Below are 9,302 nucleotides of genomic sequence, written 5' to 3'. Positions count from 1 at the left end.
ACATTATAAATTAGAGAGATTTACCGGCAGACCTAACTGTTACATTTTTTTTCTTTCAAAAACTTCCTTGAAGTAAGGAAATCTTACTTTATGAAGTTGGTTACCATCAAAATGATGTAATTTTTAACTATTTTAAGATTTTCAAATATAGAGTGATTTTAGTTAATTATTTTGATTAAAAAAGTGGTGTATATTTAACTTTTATGTAGTTTGAATTTATCAAACACAAAATAATTTTTTTACTTGTTTAACTATAGTAGGTATATCCAACATACAAGTGAAGAGCTTTTAACTTATTTTCTAAAATATTTAGTATCACATCGACTACGAGAAAAATTAACCATAGCTTTATGTACTATCTTCTTTTACCTGTGTGGTAAGGTTATAAATGATAGGAGGCACATATGTCATGGGGTCCAAGAGAAAAATCTAAGGTTCCAATTGAAATTTACGTCCATTAATCCGAAAATCTTAATACATGTGCGCATGTATAATGTACAAATCTTTGCTTTTTAGTCTCGTGTGTGTGCGTAGGATTGACTTGTTTTTACTAATCAAAATATTATTTTAAACTGGATTTTATATAATTCAAACCATTTCATTCCGATCAATTTGTTTTGATTAATTAAACTGTTTTAATTTAGCCATTGTGCTAATTAATAATTAGAACGTTTTAATTTAGCCATTAATTTATCGTTTTGATTAAATTAATTAGACAGCTGTGGAGTGGTCAAACTTTGGCCTATAAAAATGAAATTTTCTAACCTAATAAGACATATAGAAATTTTCTGTTATCTCTTATTATTTATTGAGTTGTCCTAAATTTTTTTTTCTTCTTATCTTCTACAAAATGAGCTATCTGAGCTGTTCGACTTTCTCAGTCATTACGAGTGCATGTTTGGTTTAGGATTCCGATTGATGTACCCTGGAAGGTATTCTGTTATACCAATTGCATCGAGATACAATCTTTGTCGGGTGCGATATACTCTTAAGGACAGTCATTTTTCACACCTCAATTGTTCTTCTTGAAATTGATTCTCTATCTTGTTAGTTACATAAACATTTTTTCCAGCACAAACCTTGGAGTGGATTCACCTCATAAAATTCAAATTGACGGGTTTATTTTATTACTTAACATACCTTCGAGTAGATCATAAACACATCAATTTGTGGCATCCAAAAATATGATATGGCGCTAGAGTATTCTAAAGGACAAAATTCAGAGAACTTTAGAATTTTGAATAAGAGTTAATTTTCACCATTAAATTTTAGTTTTAAATTTGGGAGTTTAGTAGCCATCCATTTTAAATACCTTTGATCAAGATGACAAAAATATTTTTAAAATAATTTTTTTTGCTTTGAATCTAAGTTTTTTCATGAAATCTAAAAGAATGTGATGTTCAATTGCCAATTTGATATTCTATGTGATGCCAACAACCTTGGGAAGATTTTAAATCTAACTAAGTTAATCATGCTAGCGTGACTCATGAAGTAAGGTTTGGTTCAGTAACAAACTTGATAAAGTAAGTTGATTTTTGTAATAAAATTGCAATTATTAGGTTGCCCGGTAAATCTTTCTATAAAATACAATAGTTGCTATCCCAACTTTTACTTATTAAATTCCAATTAAAATAAAATAAATAAGTCAATGGATGAGAATAAGTAGAAGTTCAGGTGCCAATAGAATCTCTCTCTCTCTCTCTCTCTCTCTCTATATATATATATATGTATAAACCTATTTGTTAGATTTAGGATTTTTTTTTTAACGAAAACGTGATCATTCACATTTTGGTAATTAAAATGAACAGTTAGATAGAAATGTAAATAAGTCATTTTCAGCTCACGAAATAGTAATTCACCCTTAATATAATAATGCATATATTGATACATGGCAAGCTCCTTGTTACTAATTCGTAAGCATTATATTCATGTATATCTTTTTTGTAAGACATGAAATTTATAAACATTGAGTCCAAACATTCTTAGGCAAAATTAAAAGAATGTATGCCACATGGCATGGAAATAAAGGATACTTGGGAGTTAATTAGGTAGCTTGCGAATTAGGAGTAGAAGGTCCGACCCCACACTAACGATTATTTACAATGGTAGTGGCCTGAAGTGGGCAAAGCAAAAATGAGTAAATTTTACTCAAATTCATATCTGCAAATGGTTTGTAGCATGGAAAAAACAGTGATTGTAAGCTTCTTTTTCTTTTTAAGTTGATGATTAAGAGAGGGGAAGTGATGATAAAAGACCAAACATAAAGTTATATTGTAGGATACAGTCTTTCCAAGAAAAGTGAAGGAATGCTGACATCACAAATGTGGGCTCTTATGTCGGGTGGGTTGGGAAGTGAGAGGCCATACAAAGCCAAAGAGAATCCATCAGAGCTTTTTACAGTCCAAAACTACTTTCCAACAGACCATACATCCCTTTATAAGCGCATGCGAGAGAAGTTTTAAAGTGTTGTCTCTTTTTCTTTTTACACAAGGTTTTGGATTTAACAAAAAAATCACTGTAAGCGTGAAATTCTAGAACAAAATGTAAGAAAATTCACATGGAACACAACAAGATTTAATGTTGTTCGATAATGCCCATGTTAACAGGTGAGATGAGAGTGATTTACTAAAAGTGAGAAATTCGTAACCAAAATTGATCTCAATACCTCTCTCGGACCTCCAAAGCCTAATACCTTAGTTTCGCTGCTCTATTTAAGTAGTTTCCTGACCATCAATCACAACAGGCATGCGTGGACATCATGTGACCACAATGTTATATATAATTAAGAACACTGAACATGCCTTACATTAAACATATAGAGTTAGGGGGTGTTTGTTTAACGCTGATTTCAGCACTTAATGCTGAATGCAATTAAGCTTCAGCAATCAACACGTTTGTTTACTCCACATTTTCAGCACTTATTGCTGAAAAATAAGTGAAAAGCATTAAATGAAGTTGGATCACTTAATTTTTTTGCTGAAGCGGTAAGCACCGGTCTTTTTTAACACGGACAAGTATGCCCTTATCCTTGAAATGATATTACCTCTTATGTCCTATGGATAATGATATAAGCACCCCACAAATTAATAAGGCAACCCACACCAATATTATCTCTCTCATCTACGTATTTAAATAATATTAATTCAAATTAAAAAAATAATATTAATTCAAATTAAATAATATTAATTTAAATTAAAAAATAATATTAATTCAAATTAAAGAGAGAGAAAATTTCAGCCCTTAAAGGGCCGAAATTTGCTCTCTCCTCCACGCATTTAAATAATATTAAATATTAAATATTTCGAAAAAATAAAATATGGGGGAGAAATTTCCTCTTTCCTTTTTTATTTTTTTGGAATATTTAATATTTAACGAAATATTTATATTTAATATTCTCTCTCTTTAATTTGAATTAATATTATTTTTTAATTTGAATTAAAAAAAATTTAAATTTACTTTTTAAATGATGTGGAGGAGAGAGAATTTGTTCGGCTAGGTTCCCGAAATGAATTTAATTAAATTTAGTATTTTTTTAATAAATAATTTTTATTTTTAAATTTTATTAATAATTTTCCCTTAAACATACAACTGTTGAAAAGGGTAATATAGTCAATTTACCAGTTTTCAACATTAAGTAACAAACAGATTTATGTGATTATAACGCTTAATTTAAATCAGATTAGCACAATTCAGATCGGTAAACAGACAACAATTTCAGTACTTAAATTCAGCGCTTATACAGTTTCAGCAATTATAATCATTCAGCACTTATTTGTTCAGTTTAACAAACAGCACCTTAGATATGATATCCAAGCACAATCACCACACACAATAATTGTTGTCTTTTGGAACTCCCCATCATAAAGTTCTTACAATACACATCTTGTGACTAATTTGGCTTACTTATATTTAAACGTAAAATTTCATCGACAATAATCGCACAAGTGATTTAAATAAGAATCCTGTTAATATGAATCGCTAGGTGGCATACTCAAATGACTCCATGACGTGGACATGTTTGGGAATCGTAGATCTGTACGCCTTGGGATACATGATTCCCCCGAGATACACTTTTTAAAAAAAAATGGGGAAGTGCAATCGTGTATCTGTTCAAATCTATGGTACCCAAACTTGTCACGTCATGGAGTCATTTGAGTATGCCACTTGGTGAGTCCTATTATCGAAACTCTTTAAATAATAATGGGAAATGTTCAACACCCTAAGCTTTACCCTACACTTTAACAAACGTGTTTTGTCCTACATGGGTTAGAAGTTTTGGAATGGGCTGATTTTTTGTGAGGATGATCTCTATGATTAGAAGATCATCCTCACCTAAAATCAGCCTATTCCGAAATTTTTAGTCTCATGTTTACAAGTTGAAAAATCGCGGACCGTCCATTTTTTGTAAACCATTTTTGATGGGGTTAGAAGTTTTGGAATGAGCTGATTTTTGGTGAGGATGATCTCCTCACCATAGAGATCATCCTCACAAAAAATCAGCCCATTCCAAAACTTCTAACCCATGTAGGACAAAACACGTTTGTTAAAGTGTAGGGTAAAGCTTAGGGTGGGGAACGGGACCCGATAATAATATGGTATTTGAGGCAATGTAAACGTCAATCATGTGCAGGGTGGACCATGATTTTTGGTCAGTTAAATGTTAACAACGGTCAATTGAGAATCTTGATTTCCTTCTATGCAAATGTTGGGTCTTTCAAAATAAACGATGGTTGGCCAATAATCTCCATAAGAGTGATGGAAGATTTCTACTAAAATCATATATCTTGGACTTGTAAAACATTGAAATCTCAAGAACAAGAAATAATTTTTAGGGAATTGAAGATGATGGATTTTGGCTAGAAACTCATAAACGTCATTGTTGTACTCTCCATTATTTTTTTTTGATAATTTTTATGAAACTTTTTCGAAGTTAGTGGAATTAACCAACTTGAATCTCCTCTAAATAATTATCAAATTTGAACATTGTTACTATATTTCGGTTGAAGGTGTGTATCCTTAACTCATTTTTTATTAATCTGGCAAGATTGAAGCCAATGGATGGGGTTATCTTTAATATAAATCAAAACGTTGGGAGTTAAATCATCATTTTTTTGTTAGTTCAATGGAATCTCTACAAGGGATGCAAAAACCAAAGGTATCTCTAACATCGATCAAAACTGATAGGTGGGTGGGGGGAGGCTAAATCATCGACGAGGGACCTTTAAGCCATATACAATTGAAAAACATTTTCCTTTATTAGTCTTAAGTCATAGTATGCTGTCACTTTGAAAAGCCTAAGTTATATTTCCATTATCGATTAGAAGGGGGCTAAATCACTGTGTCTTTTTTTAGACTAACTCAGACATGCCCTGCTACCCAATCAATTATTTCAAAAGACCGATTTGTTGGAGAAGGGGAGAACAATGAATATAAGAGGGTCACGTGGCTTGATTGGGGTATGAGACACCTGAGAGTGGTGGAAAACATACACTCAACATTCCCCCTCACCTATAAGGGTGGAAAAATTTAAACCCAAGACCTATATGAGCCTAGTGCTCAGATAACATGTTAACTAACAAACTGCTCTAAAAGACCGATCTGTTGGAGAAGGGGAGAACAATGAATATAAGAGTATGAGACACTCGAGAGTGGTGGAAAACATACACTCAACACTCCCCCTCACCTATAAGGGTGGAAATATTTAAACCCAAGACCTATATGAGCCTAGTGCTTAGATAACATGTTAACTAACAAACTACTCTAAAAGACCGATCTGTTAGAGAAGGGGAGAACAATGAATATAAGAGGGTCACGTGGCTTGATTGGGGTATGACACACCTGAGAGTGAAGGAAATGTACACCCAACATGCCCCACATTATATAAAGTCCAGGGATATATGTTTAATATCGATAAAAAGGGTATTAAAATACCATGTGTTTTTATATTTTATAAAGCTCAATGAGATTGTGTGATGAATGTCGTCAGTTTGAAATTAAGTACAGGATTATATATCTAATACCATAAAACTATGAGGGTTAAATCATTAAAAATAGATTTCCAAAAGTTGATTGTTTCCACCGCCTATCCATGGTTGAGTCTTGGAATTTGATGGGAAACCACGTCCTACTTCGCATACACTTGGGATATATCATGACAAACCTTCAAAAAAAATAAGCGGTATATAATAGTATTGGGCTTCATATGCCGGTGGGTGATGACCATCAGAAAAAAAAGATCGAACGGTTTTGACGATCTATTATTCAGATAAAGTATTGATATCAAATGTAACCTATCACAACTCTTAAACATAATTCATTTCTCAATGACTAATTACTAAAAATCCACATTTTTTTTCTTTCAGGAAAAATAAAATTCTGAAGGGAAATCAATTTGGGATCAAATTCGGGAATTTCCTTTGGGAGGTATCAGCAAAGAATTGAAATTTCATAATATTGATTGATACAAAACAAAAAAGATTTGCTATTGATTCAAACATTGTACCTATGGGATAGTAGAGGAGGAAGAAAAACCAAAGATTTCACACAATACTTTTGATTAAAAAAAATGGGTGAGGAAGGGATTTGTGATGATTTTGAAAATTTTCTACTAGGTAATCCATTATCCTTATGCATGAAGATAATCATATTGGTCTTTGTAGTCACTCTATTATGGATTTCCGACCACATTCTCCACGGACCCTCTTATCTCTTCTTTCACTGAGCTCAGATTATGGAAGAAGGAATCGAGGAGGTATAAAAAAACTACTGATTTTACTACGGGACATCTCATAATGTTCAAATTGATGACACCCCCTACCCCACCTAGGTCTTCTTGGAGAGAATAATATAAATGATGTAAATGCCCTCATCTTCAACCTTAAGATTCGACATAAAGGTTTTAGGAGAAGTAGAAGGATAGATTATTCAATAGAAAAATTGCAAGTTTCTACAAGGCATTCAAAAAGAGGTTGAATATGTTAAAAATAGTTTAATGTAAGTTTCTACAAGGCATTCAAGTAAAGATTTTTACCCTCATCTCTCAACCTTTAGATTTTCTTTCCTTACCTTCAAACCCCAATAGCAAGATAGGATTTTAAAAGCAATGGTAAGATGGATTTTCTGGTAGAATAATCTACAGGACATTGAAGATAATGGATTAAAGACAAGGTTGAGAATAGGTAAAGATAATTTACACAAGAGGTAAATGAAAATCTAATGGGAAACAATCTATCTGGTTTTTAGAATCACGATTAATAAATCGTCCTCTAAGACAATGTTCGAAAGTTTGCTAGCTAGGAAATCCCAAAGGTTCTAACATAATCTCATACACTTACCATGTTGTTGGATCATGATAGGGTTATCATAATAAATAAATAAAGGAATAAAATGACGATATCCAAGAGTGCTTATCATGTTGATCACATCAAATAATCATCACAGTATTCCAATTATGGGCTTGGAACCAAGGTAGAAATCTGTAGGCCTGCTTATAAAGCCCATGTTTTTTTTTCCTTCCTATAACAAACCTACTTCAACCTTTGGGGTAAACTTTTGAGATTCTTATCTTCTTCAATCGTCAATAATAAGGTAGGATTGTCGTGGAAATCCAGTAAGAGAAAAATTTAGGTTAGTGGACAAAGTTGAAAACGATAGATTAAAGCAAAAGTTGGTATAAGAGCCTGGCTCGTTGGTGTTTGTGGTCTTGAGGTGATGACAATTCCTGTATCAAGAATTATAAGAGCATGGCTCATAAGCAACCACAAAAATGTACTTCTGGTGGACTCATATTTTGACAAATTGTTATGAAACCATTATTTCGTGCACCCATACCATTAGTTAGTTCTCTCGAGAAAATTTAATAATTTGAAAAAGAGCTGTGTTGGAGTAACATTGAAATGAACGTCGATTCTGACATTCTGATCTGGTGGTGCCCATATAACCATAGATGCTTTTCACTCATATCTTGATGAAAGCATCTATGGTTATGTGTGCATCGCCATATTAGCATGTACAATCAATGTACATTTAATGTTACTTAAGCATTATCCTTTGAAAACATAACATAAACCTAAAATTGTGTTATTTTTATCTTCCCCTTACCCTCAACAAGGGGCATCCTTTTTATTACCTGAAGTCTACTTCTTCCATAGAAAATATCAAAGACCTCAAGAGGGGTAAGCAGAGTCAAGTACATAGGAACTCACGTTTAGCATTTATCTTTGTGTGTGTGTGTGTGTGAGGAGAGGCATAGCTAAATCACCCAAATTTAAACCACAGTTTGGACACAATCTGTTATACCTGAAGATTCGGCTAAAATGTTGTACTCAAAAGGTTACTGGTCTTGGGAATAAAAATAGGGACTTTTCGTTATAGATTGGGAAGGAAGGAAGGAAGGAGTTAGGTCATTTTTCATTAATAAATTAGATATGAACAAGGTCAATGGGCAAATCATTACTCCAAAGATTTCCACACAAGTTGGTTTGGTTTGCTTAGCCTCCCAAAAGAAACCCTTACCCTGTAATGGAGGGCTAATAAACCGTGCTCGGCATAAAAGGAGAGAAACATATTAATAAGAGTAAGAGTGGTGATAATACGACGGACTTTTGGTGAATGGATTTGACGTATGCTGATATGGAAGCACATAACTTATTAAAAAAAAAAAAAAAAATCTCTCCCTTGTCCATAGGGAAAAAAAGAAACTTTCAGATCTGATGATCTTATGACATTCAACATCATGATCCCATGAAATTGGGTTGTAGAGGATAAAATTATATGAACTTAACAAAAAAAAAAAAAAAAAATCTAGATGTCTGTGTTATTGGACTGTCAATGTGATAATCAATGTGGGCCTAATGATCCTTTTTAAGATTTGAAATAAAATAAAAATAATTGTGAACAGAAAACGGGCAAGAGAGAGAAGCTTTCTCTTTTTACATTTTAATAAGTTATGCGCTTGCACGTCAGCATGCTTCAAGTCCATCCACCAAAAATCCATCATATTATCAGCACTATTATTAACAAACACTACTTTAGCAAATAATAATAGCAGATTTCTGAAAAGATCAGGGATTTTAAACTAGAAATGTTGAAACATGTAATGGATCATATTTGTATACCATGCATATAAGGTTTATACGACATACAAGCATCAACTCGAGAAGAAGTCCCACACACCCTCACTAAAAAAAAAGATTTTATTTTATTTATTTATATATATATATTTTTTAAGGAAAAAATAATAATTTTGGGGGTATAGTTCCCGATTTTGGTGATTCTTCATTATGCCTCCAAACTCTATTCTC

The sequence above is a fragment of the Akebia trifoliata genome, chromosome 3 (assembly GCF_017979445.1).
Source record: "Akebia trifoliata isolate Shusen 1 chromosome 3, ASM1797944v1, whole genome shotgun sequence".
NCBI classification, from domain to species: Eukaryota; Viridiplantae; Streptophyta; class Magnoliopsida; order Ranunculales; family Lardizabalaceae; genus Akebia; species Akebia trifoliata.
Note: the sequence above shows the minus strand (reverse complement) of the source record.